Below are 18,956 nucleotides of genomic sequence, written 5' to 3'. Positions count from 1 at the left end.
AAAACCAGTCGCCTAGCCAACATAACGCTCTAGGAGAGCGAGAGAGCACTAGCTTAAAAACAACGGCTTCGAAGTAGCTAGGCCTAGGGTAAGGGCTGACGTTAGGCGAACGAGGAGCAGCAGTTACAAGATCCGGACGAAGATCCTTAAAAAATCATCATGATTTAATTAAAGTCCATAGGAGGCTAAGCAGCTTAAGGCTCCTCTCCAAATGACAGAGTCCTCAAGGGAATATCAGTAGGAGGGAGAACAGCACTTCTCATCTACAGGAACCTTGTCCGATAAAAGTTAGGTTATCTCATTGAGTCTCTCACTGGTGCATTAGTAGCAGACCAGAAGGCAACGTCATGTAACTGCTTGACAGTCTGTGAACTGTCAACAACTGAACTGTCAACAACTGAACTGTCAACCACAACAGGTGCGTGAGGACATACAGCACTGGTGCATTAGTAGCAGACCAGAAGGCAACGTCATGTAACTGCTTGACAGTCTGTGAACTGTCAACAACTGAACTGTCAACCACAACAGGTGCGTGAGGACATACAGTGTTCACTCGAGACTGCTTTGACTGTCTATACTGAGCAGTCAAAACAACTCTAGAATGCGGAGGTTGACGCACCGCGTCAAAACAAAACAACTTAGACTGTTGTTGTACCTCGCGAACGTCAACGGAAGGTTCCGTGCGTTACTGAACGTCAACATGCGGCTGGCAGGGTAAACTGGAACGCATGGGTGGCGGGACTCTCTCAGCTGGAGTGCGGCAGAAGGTTGCCTCAGCGTCCACAGGACGCACAACCGTGTTGGTTGTAGGCTAGAGGTTGGTGCAGTGTCAACCTTCTCCGCACGAAAGTCCCGCATCAATGACGTTAACCGAGACTGCATGGTCTGCAGCAAAGACCACTTAGGGTCTACAGGAGCAGGTGCGGCAACAGACGGTGTGACTGCCTGATGCGGTACCGCTTTGCCTCTCTTAGGAGGTGAGCAGTCATCGGAAGACTGCAGCGAGTCCGAACTGACCCAGTGGCTACAACTGGGCCGTTGGACTTGCGCGGAAGGGACCGACTTGCGCTTAATAAGCTGCGAGACCTTGGTCCATGGTTTCTTACGAGAAACCTTCCGCAGACGAGAAATAATTGGGCTCTCTCGTCTTTGTGTGGGTGGGGCGATCTTGGGTAGATACGCCCGAAACCACGGAGGGAAACGTCTGTTAGTTGATCAAGGCCTGACGAACCCATAAGTCGTTCGACATTACTTCTCCCCTGGGCTTGGGAGCTTGCAAGAGGTCCCGGACTAGGTGAACGACAGGCACGAACAGACGAACCCTCGGACGCAACACTGTAACACTTTGCGCATATCACTTTATCACTTCGATTTTCTGTTTTGCACTTATTTCACTGAAATCGAAACTTTTACTGATTTCTACCTGAAACACGCAATTCTACCCTTCATTCAAAGGTAGTAATTGCGAAAACAGTCTTATAATGCAGCTCAATAATACTAGCAAAAAACAGAAAACATATATAAAGATAAAAAATTCAGTGGCTGGGAAAGAGACTAAACACTAGTTCAAATAAACTATGTTTACAATCTCTCACCGCACATAGCCTGGGGACAAGAATAAAACCCTAGAAACGTTTTACCTTCTTCCCCGTACAGCGACTAGGGACGAGAGTAACACGAGAACAACGTTACCCGCTTGAACGGAACGTTTTCTCTCCTCTCTCTCCCTCCGTCTCTATCTCTCCTCTCTCTCCCTCCGTCTCTATCTCCCTTTCTCTCTTGATTTCGCACCTAAGAGAAGAGCCCAATTATATATCGTCAAAAAAACATGTTATTTGACTAAAGGAACAAACTGAAAGGTTTTCCAAATAAAAAGTTCCTTTAATTTAGAATTTAAAACATTTAAGCTAAGAAAGAATGAACGAAACGTCAGAATCGATTTACTCTTACTGCAAAGTGAAACCGTGATACTCTCTATCGTAACGATAGAGCGCATGTTGAACGTCCTGAACGTCAACAACTGCGTAGTCTAAAAAACTAAACGTTAGTTCATCTTTGAAAACAGTACGAAGACTATCAAAGAAATTCTTTCATAAAACATTAAATTTAAAAAGTTTTAAATTCTTTAAAGGCTAAATACGATATAACGGGCTCAACGTTGATTAACTTCGGTTCCAAGTTAGGACCGCCTACTATCAGGAAAGGTCGCATATAAACAAAACATAAAAATTTATTTTTATATGTTTATAATAAATGGAAAGTTAATCGAAGAGGCCTAATAAAGGCGGAGAGATAAAATATATAGATCTATAACGTGTTAAGCAAAATTACTAAAAACCTAAACACACTTCCGTCTAAGGGAAGGGTCGGCCATTTAAAAGTGAAAGAGAGTCCATACTCTCTTTGTCACCATAATTAAATCTATCCAAAACGAGTTCAAGTTTTGAGATGAAGATAAAACACACCTGCATAGCGAAAGCTCAAAACTAGAATAGTGTACTTCACCAAATAGTTGTGAAAACAAATCCAGTTAGTAACAGCGTATTAGTAGGTCTTGCCGGTTAGCCCGACAGAGAGAAAATTGGTTCTTTGTTGACTTGGAGTACTAAGTACCTGCTCGACAGATGGCGCTGTTGATGTACACCCCCACCTGCATAGCGATCGCTGGCGTATTTTGACCGTAGGTTTTTCTGTCGAGCAACAGAGTTGCAGCTTATATGATCACCGGCTAAGTTTAATATTGAAAAACACATTTTAAAATTTTTTTATTCTTCATAGCTGTACAAACCTTAGTAATGTAATTCAAAATATTGTTTACTCCGTTGCCGTTTGGCTACAACCAGAATTAAGGAAATTCGGGATTCTGGTAACATTATATGGGTCAGCAAGACTGGCTTCACTTACTCATGATCAAGACTGGAGGGGCTCGGATGAGGAGGGAAATTCATATTAAGTGACTCCGGTTTATATTATTAGGAAAAAAAAATCTATTTTTAAAAAGTGTGTAGTTTGTTCCTACACAAGATACAAACCATTGCCATTTAAATAGAGTCTTACTTAGGGGACTAGTAAGTCTCAGTGAAAGATAAAGTCTGCTAGACCCTTTACCCACAGGATGATGATGATGATACGTAATAATAATGACAATCTCTAACTGGTTCACAAGACAAGTAAGGTCGAGATGTTAGTCTCAAAAGAAAAGTACTGTATATGAACCAGCTGTTTCTTTGAATTTTACGATGTTAAAATTTATAAATCAAAATAAGTCACACAGATATTCTTACATACACAAGTGGTCTTCTATGTATATACTCCCCAAGAAGAGACCTTCAGAAGAGAAAAAGAAAAAAATAATTCATTTAACTCTTGAGACGTCTCGTACACAATTTCAGTATACGAAGAATAACTAGTCATTGCAACTATGTTAGCTGTCCTGAAAAGGCATAACTCTCAGACTATCTGTTGTGCAGCTGCTACTGGGGCCAAGGAGAAAGTGTCTAGTGATGTGTGGGAGCAGTCTTTTAAATAATGTGCAGGGAAAGTGGTTTCTCTCTTCCACACACCAACTTTAAGGGGTATTGCGGAATGCTAAGATTGCGGCAACACCACATACATCATGAGCTTCAGGAGGAGCACCCAGCAGCATTTCTAAATATTTACAAGCTTTCAGTATGACTTCTCATAACCAGAAGGGCATGGTATTTTTGGTTATTCTCTTTTTGTTTCGACTTGTGCTAATAAACAACTTAGGGATGGATGGTCATAAGGTAGCAGTTGTTTTTAAGATGACGATTGAACGCTTTTACAGAACTAACAGGCTGTCCAGATCACTAGTTACCTCCTTGATTGCCAAGATGAGGAGTCAAAACTATTATCATCAATGGAATCCGAAACAGAAGATAGCAACATATCTTTCGATCCTCTGGAATGTGAAACAAGATACGAGAGGCCATGTAATTCACTTGCTCTTTTTGAAGAGGCTAAAGATAGAAGATGATTATCTTGAGGGTAAGGTCTTGCTCTGAAGCTTAATGAAAAGGCTCCTAGGACTCCGTCCACATGACTGAACATTGTTCAGTGAAATTTAGTTCTCATCAAAAAAAAGTTTGCCAAAGGTCTTTTTGTATGCATGCAAACAATGACAGTTGAGTAGTGAAAGCCTTGTGGGAGCAGTAAGAGTGATTGGTGTACAAGCAACGAGAAAATGGATAGTCATTCTCGCAAAAAGAAAATTCTCAAGTATTGTTATTGCTATGCATGCTAAAATTACAAAAAAAAAAAAAGGATGAATAAGAAAATTTGGTGAAAAGAGTGGCTGCAAAGACAAGAAAATTTAGGTAGTCATGCTACAGTATGGTATTTCAAGAGTTGAAAAGCGAATCCAAAACAGATTTGGTACTTACATGAGAATGGATCTAAACATGTTGTACAATATTTTCTAGAAACAATCTCTAAACAGGATTGATACTAATATGAAAGTATTTCTGCTGAAAGCAACGTTACTTAACCTATCAACAGGATTCAACCATACAGCACTTCAATATGCAAGGATTTCCGACCAGGGTTTTTGTAAAAATATAACCAGAACTTGCAGAGACCTATGAAGTTCTAAGAAATGAATTATTTTACTTGTTAATTAGCCGTATTTCTCAGCTATGTTGACTGCGAAGAAGTGCTAGTTTTCCCTTCACTACTTCAATAGCATTATTGATATTTAGGTCTCGAGTTATTTTAGAAACTGCTGCCACATCCCAAAAGCCACCAGGTGTGAGAACTATCAAGTTTAATGTTGCCTCACAGGACCAATAAAATTTGGAGTAAACTGTATTTGAACTTCAAAGTACAGAATATATAAATGGCATTTCATTGACATTGAATTCTCTAAACTCTTCTCCACAATCTTTAACCAACATCATCTCTCATTACTTCCGGGAATCTTGGGAAAATTTATAAAGAACTCACTGCTTCTACGTTTCTGATGTCACTTTAAGCCATTTTAAGGGACGTTAGAACTACAAGGAGGGGGTTTAAGATCTTGAGATGGGGAGGACTGTGCAAAGCTCTTTATCACTACAGTACTAAGAGTTCCCAGGAGGAGAGACTATTTTCCTTCGGCTTGAAAACTTGGCCTAAGGTGAAGTGATAGCCTTTCATCATAGTGATTGAAAGAAGTTTCTCTGTTAAAGAACTAAAACGTAAACAATCAGTAGAATACTGTAGTAGCCTTGAGAGTAATATCCCTTCTCTGACACCAATAAGAAATCCCAGAAATGTGGCTTTTTTTTTTGGTAGACTGCTGTGAAGTACTTCCAGAGGTAGCCTAACCAGAAAGTTGTTTTGCAGTCTGTCTCAAAAAGACTTTCTTTTGAAGGTAGTGCTGGATAACCTCCAGCCGTGAAAAGTTAGGCAGCGAGCTGCTTCGTAAAACTTTTTTTTTAAGTTTTTCACATGAAACTGACTTAGAAGGTTTGACCACTCTGGAACTTCCCAAAAAAAGATCTAGAAGATCTAAAAATGCCACTCCACGTTAGGCCACTTTGGTACAACTAGCGTCACCCTTAGGTCTTTCGATGATCTGATATTGTTCAGCATCAGATGGATCAGGTAAATTGGGGGAAGACAAACGTCCATTCTGTCCCACGGATGTTGGAATGCATCCTCCACCACTGCAGCTGGTTCTGGAACTGGGGAACAATACACAGAGTTTGTTGTTATGATGTGTGGCAAACATGCTTATAATTGGCGGAACCCCATAAAGTCATGCAACTTGTCACCACTTGAGGATTCAAATACCATTCTGAACTAATTATCCTCTCTAGTCGGCTCAGATTGTCGGCTATTATGGTTGTCTTCCATAACGAACAGTGCTCAAAAGTGAACGATACTTATTAGACCCAGTTGTTGATGTAAATATCTACAGTGGTGTTGTCACTTAACACTATACCAAGATAACTTATGATTGTCTCTGAAAAGTGGAGTAATGCTAGATACACTGCCTTCAACTCCAGGTAATTTATGTAGTTCCTTCCTGAGATGGGGGAGAAGCATCTGAAAAAAAAAAAAAAAATTTGTAGTTGGTACTGCTTCCTCCGATGCCTTAGATGACCGCGGAGGTAACAGCAGTAGGGGATTCAGCATTATGAGGCTTCATCTTTGGTGGATAATGTGGGAGGGTGGGCTGTGGCACCCTAGCAGTACCAGCTGAACTTGGTTGAGTCCCTTGTTAGGCTGGGAGGAACGTAGAGAGTAGAGGTCCCCTCTTTTGTTTTGTTTCATTTGTTGATGTCGGCTAACCCCCAAAATTGGGGGAAGTGCCTTGGTATATGTATGTATGTATGTATGTATGTACTTGTAGGGGAGATCCAGTTAACAGATTCTTCTGCTTTACCCACCACAAGAGGTCTGTCTTCAATTCTCAGGGAATCTTCAAAAGAGCCAATGAGTGATCTGGTATCTGCAACCATGGGCTCTTCAGTGTCCATTGTAAAGAACAAAGATACATCCTCCCAAAGGGTACTGAAAAGTGACCATGAGAAAACACGAGTGAACAGGCAAGTGAAACACTTGCAGTTCTGTGGACAGGCCAAAGCATAGGACCATGAACTGGAATACTCTCCTTTTAAAGAGGAAACGGAAGCACCTCATTGACCTTGGATGGACGGGTACTTGGAAGTAACCATCCTTCAGGTCTATGGTAAGCAGAAAGTCGTTCTTTACAACGGCTTGAGTTACTGTACTTGGTGTGTCCATCTTGAAGAAACCTGGAGACCTATCTAAGACAACCTCTAACCATTCATCTCGAGATACCTCAAACAGATCTTCCAATACCCATGGATCTGCCTCAAAGAACTGCCACCTCATCTAGCAACTTTCCATGCATCACACAACTTCCAGTTAGTTGGGAGACATAATTTCCTTAACTAGAACCTCCATGACCCATACCTCTTCAGTTAGAGGGATGCCCTCTACGACAAAAAGAAGTTGCTTTATCTTGTCTCCTGAAAGAGGAATTGGCAGCCTTTGTTGTGGTACCTGTTTGAGAGGACATGGTTTAGGAGCTTGAGGAGTTGTAAAACTTGAACATGCTGCCCTTCTTGAAGAAAAAAAGATTGGCTAGTCTTCCAACTTTTCCACTTCTGCAGGGAAAAAAAGGTTAGGATGGCTTATGATATCGAGTACAGAGCCCCTTCTGTGTCACTTGTACGGAACTTTCGACAAGTGGTACATCTCTCCCCTTGAGGATGCAAGTACCCCAAATGGAAGAAGTTTGGTGAAGAACAAACTCCATGTCTTTCACCACTGAACATACCAATTCTTCATACTGTTTTTTTAATTTAAGTATCCTTGAGGTTCTCTGACATGGCAAAATATGATAAGGCTCCTGGACAGTGGTCTAGGCAAGAGCATGTTTGTAAGGCTGACATCGTCAATTTCCACATTCTGCAATTCAAGAGGAGAAAATAATGATAGAAGATGGGGAAATTTCTCTGCCAACATTCCTAGAGGCAGATTTGCAACATCCAGGTCAATCAGAAGGGGGGCTTGAGTTTACCCAGTGTTCATATGAATTTTTTTTTTTTTTATTTTTATTTTTTTGATAAAGTAGGCGGAATCGTTTTTGAGGATCGACTATCTCAAAGAGTTCTTTGAAGCAAACACTCGCTGTTCAATGGGTCCAAGTGTCTCTTGCTTGACTGGACTGTGGTATATCGAATTTCGAGCGTGTACTCAAGACGTTATGGAAAGATCCTGTCAATAGCATAACACGTACTTTAGGGTTGGGAACTTGGCGGTTCACCAAGACCACGTATGCGCCTAATTAGGCTCACGATTTTCAAAAAGTGGGAGGCCTCTCCAGAACCTGATGTTGGAACCTCCAAGGGGGAAACTCAGGAAGCATTTCCCGACTTTGGAATTTATCTAGGAGAGTCTTCGATCATAATCATAGTCGGACCTGCATCTCTATTTTCATTCATGACTGAAATACTTTTGTTCTCATCTGGATTCTGTAGAACTAAATGAAGCGATAGACACACAACGAGAGAATTTTGGCTAAAATGATTGAGAGACTCGTGGACATAACATAAGGGAGAAAGGAGAAAAGGTTTACTCTCCTCTGAACTAGAAGCCTGTGGGGAAGAAAATAACTGATCTGGTGTTTAGCACATTGTCTTTAGTATAGTGTATCTCTTTGCCAAAAAATATGTAGGAGAGTCTGATCTCAGTCTCTTATATGAAGGACCATCTCTAAAATTTAATGCTGTTCTGATATGAGGAAATGGCAGGGATGGTTCTGCTTCCCATTTCCTACACAAAACTTTGTGCTAATCTTGGCTTAGATTTAAAATTGCCCATAGTTATCTTTAACTGATCTAGGGACAAGACGGGTATTAGTTAATTTTGTATTACCATTTCTGGATGGACCTGAAAGGGTGTAAGTTAAGTCTCATAGAGGGTGGAATGCTTATTCCCATGACGTCAATAGGAGATTTTATTATTTGCGAGATGACTGCCTCGTAGCTTGCTTGGAGCAAGATGGGATGGTGGTGCGTTCTGCCGATACACCTACAGTACTTAATGGGTGACAAAGGCAATGCATTCCTCTGATGTGTCTACTTGATGGGTGACAAAAGGCATTTCATTCGGCTGATGCGTCTACTTGATGGGTGACAAAGGCGGTGCATTCTGCTGAAGTATCTACTCGACGTGTGTCAAAGGCACACAATTATTTGTTTGTGCATTTTCTGGTTTATTAATTTGAAAAGTACACTTACCTGAAATTGAACAGGCAACACGTTTGTGAGCCTGTGGGTAAAGAGCTAACGTTGCACTTGCATTAGGAAGACACGACCATGTCTATAATTCCTGGTGAGGTCTTTCTTAATAATCGAAATCTGAAAAATCAGTGGTACATGTATTCCTAGGAGAGAAGCTACACTAGTTGCCTATTTTTTTGGGAAGGCTTTCCTGTAAGACTTCTAGGAGTTACAGCTTGGAATCATCATAAGAGCAGATAGGAAAATAGTAACATTCCAAAAAAAAATCACTCTTGTACCTAGTGAAATAGACAGTTCTGTCACCTCTCTGCGTGGTGTACATTTTTGGTAGTACCTTTAAAATTCTCTCGGGGGAGTGTTCCTGCATTGTCGTGGAAAGAACTCTCGGATCTGTAAAATTTGTAACAAAAATATGATCTTCCAGGTTAATCACACTCGTGGGTTCATATTAAGTTGCCATCTATTGCTTTGGCTGTAAAAGAGCTGAAGACAAAGGACCTATAACACTATATACTGTACTGTAATCTCATGCTCACTAATTACAGTAGGTGACTACACAAACAAAATCATGCACAAAATGGCAGTTTCCTTGGGGTATGGGATCCTCTCAGAACTCGGATAAGGACAAATCTTAAAGAGAAAGGCCAGGAGTCAGGAATGCTTCAGCTTGCTTCAAGCAGAGAGGGAGCGATTTCTCCGAGCCTTCTTTTTCAGACTATTCTATTTGTCCCATTGAGAGTGCAACCAATCCCTTGAAAATTTACATGTAGCAGGAGCGATGTCATGGACTTATTTGACAAAACTTCTTTATTTACGCTTATTCTTAAAGAGGAAGAGAGAGATTAGGGTGTTCAACTATCGATGAAAATGGTAAACTTTAATTTAATTTTATATACTTTCAATACTAGGTTATTTTCCCCTGTTGAAGCCATTGGGCATATAGCATCCTGCTTTTCCAACTAGGGGCTGTAGCTTAGCTAAGAAGAAGAAGAAGAAGAAGAAGAAGAAGAAGAAGAAGAAGAAGAAGAAGAAGAAGAAGAAGAAGAAGAAGAAGACTAATAACAATAATAATAATAATAGTAATAACAATAATAATAAAGAAGCAATGCTTACCATTACACCAAGGGTACAAAGGATGGGGATCTACCTCTACTTGGCTCATGGAGGTGCCACAAACATTATCTCTAATGCCAGGCCAGGTTCTCTTCTTTACTTAGGAAATACTCGATATGAGATATGCAGCGAGTAGAGAGAAAGCACAAAGAACAAGGTGAAGTGTAGCAGAGACAGTGGTCGAGCAGCATAAGATTGGAGCAGTGATCAGGAAGAAAGTGAAGTGTCTCGCAGACTCGGCTGCTCCTACCCAGCATGGGTGGGATGAAAGAAACCATACAATGTTACCAGAATCCCAAGATTTCCTCAATTCAGGTCGTAGCCAATCAGCAACAGAGTAAACACCATTTAAATGACTATGGATTGTATCTCGCGTAGGAACAAACATGACAAATTCAGAGATACTGTAATTTGTATTTTTCCTAACTATACAAACCTTAGCTATTTAATATGGGTATTACTTTCGGCGTAGCTGAAAAGACAAGCCATTAGAATTTTAACAAGGGTTTACTACCTCCATCGCTAGTTAGCGGGGGTAGGGAGGGGTAGCTTGCTACCCCTCCCCCCTCACACACCTGTGTGCTGAGCTCACTTTGCTTAGAGGTAGGACTTCACGGGGGATAGGGCTGGCGGGCAAGTTTGATTAAATAGCTAAGGTTTGTATAGTTAGGAAAAATACAAATTATCTCCGAATTTGTCATTTGTTCCGTAACTGAAATACAAACCACGCTATCTAATATGGGTGACTCAACCCTTAGGAAGGGTGGAAAAGTCCCAGCCATACTGGCACTCAACAATAAAGAGTCCCTGCACCTCTCTCGCACCTTGCTATGCAAGGGCTGCGGCCTACATAAGCTGTGTGTGTGAAGGATTGTGTGTGACTTGTCCTAGGAAGTTGACTTGAAGTTCTTTAGATGGAAAACTTTAGGCTAGGACTTTCCCAATACCACCTCGTCAGGGTATGGGGACGTGACAGTATTAACTTAATATGACAAATTCGGAGATAATTTGTATTTTTCCTAACCATACAAACCTTAGCTATTTACATGGGGTTTGACTTTCGGCGTAGCTGAAATGACGAGCCATAAGAACTTTAACGAGGGTTAACTACCCCCGCGCTAGTTAGCAAGGGGGTAGGGGGAGTGGTAGCTAGCTACCCCTCCCCCACTCACACACCGGTGAACTGCTTCACTTCACTTAGAGGTAGGACTTGCTCTGAGGGACAGGGCTGGCGGCCAAATATGTGTAAATAGCTAAGGTTTGTATGGTTAGGAAAAATACAAATTATCTCCGAATTTGTCATTTGTTCCGTAACCGAAATACAAACCATGCTATATACATGGGGTGACTTACCCCTTAGGTAGGGAGGAAAGTCCCGGCCTTACTGGCTTTGGCTTTTACCCGGGGACTCAGAAACCGAGTGAGTAGCACGTCGAGAAAAAGTGTCCCTGCACCTCACAAGTTCCTTGCTTCGTATGGAACGTGCGGCCTACATAAGCTTGTGTGTGGAGGGTTGAAGTGTGACTCGCCCTAGGAAGTTGACCTGAAGTCCTTTAGATGGAATTCTAGGCTAGGACGTTCCCAATACCACCTCGTCAGGGTATGGGGGACGCGACAGTATTATCTCAATACTAGGAACACAAGGGAGCATGGTTTACCTGCAGAGGTTTGAGGTCAGCTATGCAGAGAACCCAGGATGCTGCTTTCCCCAAGAGAGGGGAGGATGAAGAAAGAAGTAAGGGCTAGACATACTAAAATCAATTGGAGAAAGGTAATTTAGTTGATGATAGGGAAACTAAATTTAATATCTCTGCTATAATACTGTACAGTAAATATCTGCAGATATAATAGAATATTACTTACAAATAGACAGCAATATTGATTATTGGTGACCACATAATGATCACACAAAACCTAATTGGAAAATGTTCAATTATATCTGTTGGAGAATAGAAAAACCTCATTAATTACTTACTTTATAAAGCAGAGATGTGAAACCCATATTACTCTTATCTTTTTACTTTTTCTTGAAATGGATATATGAAATTTGGTCCCTCTAACCCGGAGCTGCGGCCATAGTGAACATCCCACTCGGTGACTTCTGGAAAGTGGCTGCCATTATCTGAAATGATGAGAGCCAATTAGCAATATGCGGGTGGACATGTAATCTAAACAAGCATTACCTAAATGATTCAATAACTCCAGGCATTCTACAACTTTAATAAAATCCCAGACTATGAATAATAATCACAGGATAACGATATACATACAATATACAACTACCATGATGTAATACTCCTATTACTTACACAAGATTAGGTGAAAATGGGTATAATTACGCTAGAATCCCACCCAGCAATTTTTTTATTTACCGTATATTTTTGATTAGTAGAACATGAAAAAAAATTTAATAATACATTATCAGCACAAATACATGAGAAAAAAATCAATTAAACTTACGGTAAATAAATATTTTTGCCAAGTCATTTGCTTATCTTCACAGTGACTCACAGTAGCTCCTGTTATTTCTCATGTTTGTTCCTATTCTATTAAACTCCACCCCTTTGCGCACTGTGATAACTTTTGCGCGAATGCACTGTAGCTCCAGCCATTGACCTCTGTGCTCCAATGGAAACAGTGTAGTTTCTTTTAATGCATTACTGTTGGATATTAGATTTGGGCGGGATTTTAACTGCGTGTTTATCCTTGACCTCACTGTGGGTGCGTGAGGAAAAAAAATTGCCTTTTCTCTCGTGTTTTGCTTGATCTGTAATATGAATTGGCCAATCAGAATGTAAATACATTATAAATCACACCATTTGACTGGTCCTTGATGGAAAATATTAGTCATACATCTCCATGGTTGCCTGGTCATTTTTAAATCATAAAGCCTGCCTTGCCTTGGCTGAGCGCCTGACAGAGTCTTTAGTTCAGTTATGGCGACCCTTCGTATAGGTTGTGACTTTACCCCACACGAAGCTATTAAACTATTTTTAATAAATAAAGAAATTTTAAAACTTTTTACATAATCACGGTGTCCTTCCTTCATAAATAACTCAGCCAAAGTGTTACAAAGCGTGTTCATTGTGACCTGACCGTCAAAATTGGCAGTGTCACGTTAAAGCTAGAAAACCGAAAAGTAAAAAACTTATTCATTGTACATTCTCTGCGAGTAATTATAAGAATACTTTATAGGATAAGTGTAATTCTGAACTTTAGAGGTTAGTCCTTTTCGTGAACATGTGGTTACAGAAAAGTTACAGTACTGTACTCAGATGTTATCAGGAACCTAAATTGGGATCCTGAAGCCAGTGTTAATTAGAGGAGCTATTGCTCCTAGTTAACGGAACATTTGGCTGATAACCAGCCACCAATTGGAGGACCAGACATTTTTGTTGATATTGGAAAGTCAATGTTTGGCGAGTGAAAATACGGACGTGGTAGAGAAATCCCTGGTGTGTCGGTTTTTGGTGGAAAAGAGCATATCTTATTTTATGCAGTGCCACTAATTGAAAATCCACAGACATTACAATATTAATACCTCTTATTCAAAAATATATACGGCCCAGTAGCTTTATACAGTAGTCGGTGAAGAGTGGGCCGCATACAAAAAAATTAGTGAATACGGGTACCGGCACTGGTCGATAAACCATAGTAAAGACTTTGTGGACCCTCAAAATCCTGAAATCAATAACCAGAACATTGCAAGTTTACGGAGGGACATAAAGTCGTATGTTCTTAAGTCTGATGTTCGGAGAGAGTACTATACTATAAGTAGTATACAGTACCTCTCTTTATATACTGTATTTATAAAATCTGAGCCTAATCATAGAGTTGCTGCAAAATTGTATCCAAACTGTATCCAACATTTAGCCACACAACCAATCCAGGATTGAGTGGCCATACCCCCCCCCCCCCCCCAGCCAGGACCTAGTGACCTTACCGAACATGCAAGATGCAATGGGGCATCTCAAACCATCGGTCCAGCCAGTTTTTACTCGCAATTTTGGGTACTAACTGCGACTCCAACTATCGAGTCAAGTCAACATAGATTTAAAGCTCAGTATAAACTGATACAACAAAATACTAGCAAACTCGGCGAACTCTCGTAGCACAATATGCACCGCTTGCTAGAGCATAGAACTGATGTAATGTTTAATTGCAAGCAAAATGAGCCACGGCAGAGCAAAGACCAGCATGTGAATAATTAGTGTTAGTTAACCACCATACTTGTAGAGAAAGGATGGCAGAGCAAAGACCAGCATGTGAATAATTAGTGTTAGTTAACCACCATACTTGTAGAGAAAGGATAAGTGTAAACTAAAGATATGACAAAATACTCGCCCACTCGGCGAACGAGCAAGCGGTGACCTTTTAGCTTGGAAAAATTTCCTGCTAGCTGATAGGTCAGACAAGAACATTCTAACCAATCAGCTAGCAGGAAACTTTTCCGAGCTAATAGGTCACCGCTGCGAGTCAGTGTAAATGAGCCTTATTAAAAAATTGAGTATGGTGTTAAATCATTAACCAACATACTCATATCTACAAGTATTTAGAGAAGTTTACGTTCGATAGAAAACGTGTCCAAGAGAGCTTTCGTAAGTGTTTTTATCCCTAATATTACATGAAAAACAATTTTTTCTATTAGCTTTCTTGTCTTTTTGTTGATTTCTGCCGTTATTTTCTTCCACGATTCGTTACTTTTCATTATTCCACCTAGAGTTCCTCAAATTACTGTTGGGTGGTGGTAATCAGAAAAAGATATTTTAGCGGAAGATAACACCAGAACACAATAAAACAAGAATACTAACAGAAAAAGATTGGTTTCATGCAAAAATGCAACTATTACCCTTTAAGCATCTTTCAGCAAAATCATAAAAAATATATATAAATGTACACACAAATGAATAGGATATACGACTGGCAAGGGGTAACCCTCTTTTTGTTTACACAAAATTAGCAACAATATTCGTCCGTCTCTTTAGATGGATACATTTCACGCTTTTCCTCTATATAGTAATCGTCCCTGACACTTTGTGCATCTTCCAGCATATTCATTACAAAGAAATAATAACATATAAACGAGCAGACAATGATATAAGAGGGACTTCCCTTACAACGATGTCACCAACTTATTTGGCAAAACTTCCCTGCGAAACCAGCAACACCCAAGGTAGCTGGAAGTTGGAACTGCAAAGACAAGAAAGCCTACCTATTAAGAAAAAAAAAAAAAATGGGCGCCTTAGCAGCACTATCTATTGCGGACGCGCCCTAATAGTTACGAAAAAAAAAAAAAAAAGAAGACTTTACGGGAATTTGGCATTTAGGAAGGTTCACACGTTACTATAAATATTATCTAATAATTGGTCTAATATTCATCTAGTAATTTTCCATAGATCTATATTAAATCATATTGATCATTAGACTGCCCGTATTCTTTTTCATACATATATAGTTTGTTGTATATTCATTTAAAAAGTGCAGGTTAAGGTTAAGCTATGTATTTCATGTATATATAATATTGCAAATTTAACTTACAGAATATGTGAAAGACACGCACCCTAAACTAAGAAGGAAGTAAGGGAGTGGATGGTCTATTATTGTAATAGGCTCGTTAGGTCAGAAAAAAAATGCTCTTACTTTTTTTCGGCATTTAAAGGGATTTCTATTTCTAAAGGTACAAGTTTGCACTTACATTAGTAAAGTGAGAGACTCTCGAAGTGACCTTAGCATCTGTTAGGTACTTTTTAAAAGTATAATCTCGGACTGATAAAGTAAACATTCTTCAAGTTATAACTATATAAAAATTCAATATACGACCTTACCTTAACATCGATAAATGGGAGGGAAAAAATGCACCTTTAAACGAAGAACACATTCAACATGCAGTACGTTCACTGGGTTACATATGGCGACAAAGTGACAGACTGACAGTCAGACAGCTACAATTGTTTACTCAAATTTGCGTTACCAGATTATTAGATTCCAGATTTCCCTGAGAAAAATGAAAATACAACATATTCATTAGCTTAAATGAAAATAAAAAAAACATGAGAACGCCCTTTTTAATCGTATTTTTTGCTTTATTTATAGTGTAGCATATATATGTATAATATCTGGTAAAAAAATATTCATCATAGCTCAAAAAGAATGCTGGTGAAATTTGATTATTTGGCAACACTGACTTGCGTCACTAGGTAGCAGACGACAATTTCTGTGCCACCAGTGTTGCCAGATGGGTTATTCTAAACATCTCCAAAACAAATAAAAAAAAATCCAAAACAATCCAAAAAAAAAAAAAAAACATTTCCAAAAATATATTTTCTTCTCATCCTTTATGCTTTGCTAACATAAAAATTACTCACTATTTCATATAAGTGTAAGCAAACTAATTGCAACAATATGAAGGTGTACTTAGGTTTGTTTCTTCTTCACAGAAATTTGCACATAATATCCCCATCAGACACCCAAAATCCCAAAATCTAGGGATAAATCTCCATATCTGGCAACACTGCACCCCACGAGACGATTGACATCGAGCGCATGCGCCATTTCGGACTGATTTCGTAATGAAATATATAAGCTGATTATTATTATTATTATTATTATTATTATTATTATTATTAGCTAAGCTACAACCCTAACTGGAAAAGCAAGATGCTATAAGCCTAGGGGGCCCAACAGGGAAAATGGCCTAGTGAGGAAGAGAAACGAGGATAGAATAAACTACAACAGAAACAATGAACAACTAAAAAATTAAATATTCTATGAACAGTGACATTAAACGATTTTGCATATATAAACTATGAAAACTTTAAAACATTAAATTTTGGAATCTTATCAACGTTAAACTATTATTTTTTTTTACATTCAAAGATATTTTAGATTTATATCTTAGAACTGGATATATCTTGTGAAATTACATTTGTAATGCAATGATATTAACGCAAATTATATTCGCAAGACATTTCTTCTTGCTAAATTTTCTTCACGTCTAAAATTAGAAGCTTTAGTCATTCGGAAGCATTGCAATAAATCATTATCATAAGAATAAATGTTAATTTTCATCAACCGTTAACATCAGTTTGGACCTAAAATTTTATCTGGTATGCAATGTTCCTTGTTCAAGATTCACTTGTACTGTTCCTTTTTCAGGTGGATAAATTCAGAAAAGACTAAGTCTGAATTCTCCTAGTATGTTGTGTCCCGTGAAGAAGATTCCTTTGTAATAGATAAACTAAGATAATCTACACTAGTATCGTATCCTTGCCCATCCTCTATAAACAACCTGGTTGCATACTACACCTTCTGCTCTCCACTTTTACCAAATGAGCAACAATATTTTTAATATGTACAAAATGTGTCTGTACTTTATTTTGTATTCCTTTGTATAACCTTCATTATGTACTGTAGATGTAAACAATATTGTTTTGATATGATTTTAAATGTCTGTATATACTTTCTTATTTCTTATTTTTTTGGCATAACTTAATTACAATGTAATGTAAACAATATTACTGTATTACCATGTACTCAAATGTCTGACGCCAATGGGCGCAATAAATTGATTAAAACAAAAACAAAACAAAAACACACTGTGCTGCTTCTAATAATCAATATTGGTAATTAAAATAAAACTATATTAAACTTAACTCCCTTGCCAAACTTACGCTATTGTACTATAACCTATAAGAAAAATATTTAAGAACAATATTACATTTATCGAGCAAAGTATTCTAGCTTAAATGAAAAAAAAATATTACGTAAGACCAAAATTACATTCAACGAGTTATTGAACCAAATCTTCCAGTGGACTGACTCATAAGCGTACTCATCTTGAGTACTGGATTCGTATTTGTCATCAGAGGGATTAAATTCTAAATGCAAGAAATGGTAATTGCCAAATGCTCCTAGTACTATACTCCTACGCAATATGTAATTCATTACACCTGAGGAAACTTTGGCCAAGCTCTAGAAAAAAAATAGATGCTAACAGCCTGACTAGTGGTTCATCGAGCATTGTTTGACAAGGAGAGAGAGAGAGAGAGAGGAGAGAGAGAGAGGAGAGAGAGAGAGAGAGAGGCGGGGGGGAGCAGGGCTAGGCCTATACATCTAAAGGCACTTAAGAGTTTAGATCATTGGTAAAAGTTAATTTCTGGAAGAGAGAGAGAGAGAGAGAGAGAGAGAGAGAGAGAGAGAGAGAGAGAGAGAGGCGGGGGGGAGCAGGGCTAGGCCTATACATCTAAAGGCACTTAAGAGTTTAGATCATTGGTAAAAGTTAATTTCTGGAAGAGAGAGAGAGAGAGAGAGAGAGAGAGAGAGAGAGAGAGAGAGAGAGAGAGAAGGGCTAGGCCTATACATCTAAGGACACTTTTTAGATCATTGGTTAAAACTCATTTCTCGAAGTCCACCTTTACCAAATGAACAAATACAGTAGTTCATAGTTATGTACTACACAGGACAACGATTCCTCCTTCGTAATTGCAGTTGGGAAAAGGAGCCGTTGCAAAGACCTTGCTTCAACACTGAACCCGAACGTTATCAACCAACCCAGATGTCACAGAAGTAAACGGTTACTCAATTTTGTAAATTTTTACACATGGCCAGTTGCAATACAATTACATAATGGAAAAGGAAACTAATCCTATGCTCTCGGTTGTACACTCAAAAATTTGCCTGAGAAAAACTAAAAATCCTGGAATAATTTTGCCAGGCATTTACCGTTTTAAAAACGGATATATTGACGTAAAGTAGTGATATTACGGTCACCAACCGTAAAATTTAATGAAGTATAGAGAAATTACGGTAGCCTGTATTTCACTCAAATTAGACTGAGAACGGTATATTTTTACGGATAATTTTCGATTAAAATTAAGTTTTTTTTTTTTCTTTTTTTAACAGAGTAGTCTACTCAAGCACAATGACATTCAGTAATTCGTTAAATTACACTGGCTGCCGGTAAAGGCCAGAATCGAATACAAGCTACTCTTACTAACGTTTAAGATACTGAGCCAAAATGAACCAAAATATCTAAAAGAATGCCTGAAAAAGCTAGAACTAGAAACA

At 38.9% G+C, this 18,956-nt stretch overlaps 1 long non-coding RNA gene across 1 annotated transcript in view; it reads right to left on the bottom strand.

Moving 5' to 3' along the window:
- Nucleotides 1-15,844, bottom strand: part of LOC137657089 (uncharacterized) — a 30,980-nt gene extending 15,136 nt beyond the window's left edge. Inside the window, exons 1-2 of the long non-coding RNA XR_011047100.1 lie at nt 15,716-15,844; nt 11,866-12,012 (exon numbers count right to left, since the gene is read on the bottom strand). This is a non-coding gene — a long non-coding RNA (uncharacterized lncRNA). The remainder of the gene's footprint in view (nt 1-11,865; nt 12,013-15,715) is intronic.
- Nucleotides 15,845-18,956: the final 3,112 nt, after the last annotated feature.

This window comes from Palaemon carinicauda, chromosome 18 (genome assembly GCF_036898095.1).
Source record: "Palaemon carinicauda isolate YSFRI2023 chromosome 18, ASM3689809v2, whole genome shotgun sequence".
NCBI classification, from domain to species: domain Eukaryota; kingdom Metazoa; phylum Arthropoda; class Malacostraca; order Decapoda; family Palaemonidae; genus Palaemon; species Palaemon carinicauda.
This window is presented reverse-complemented; position numbering and strand designations above follow the sequence as displayed.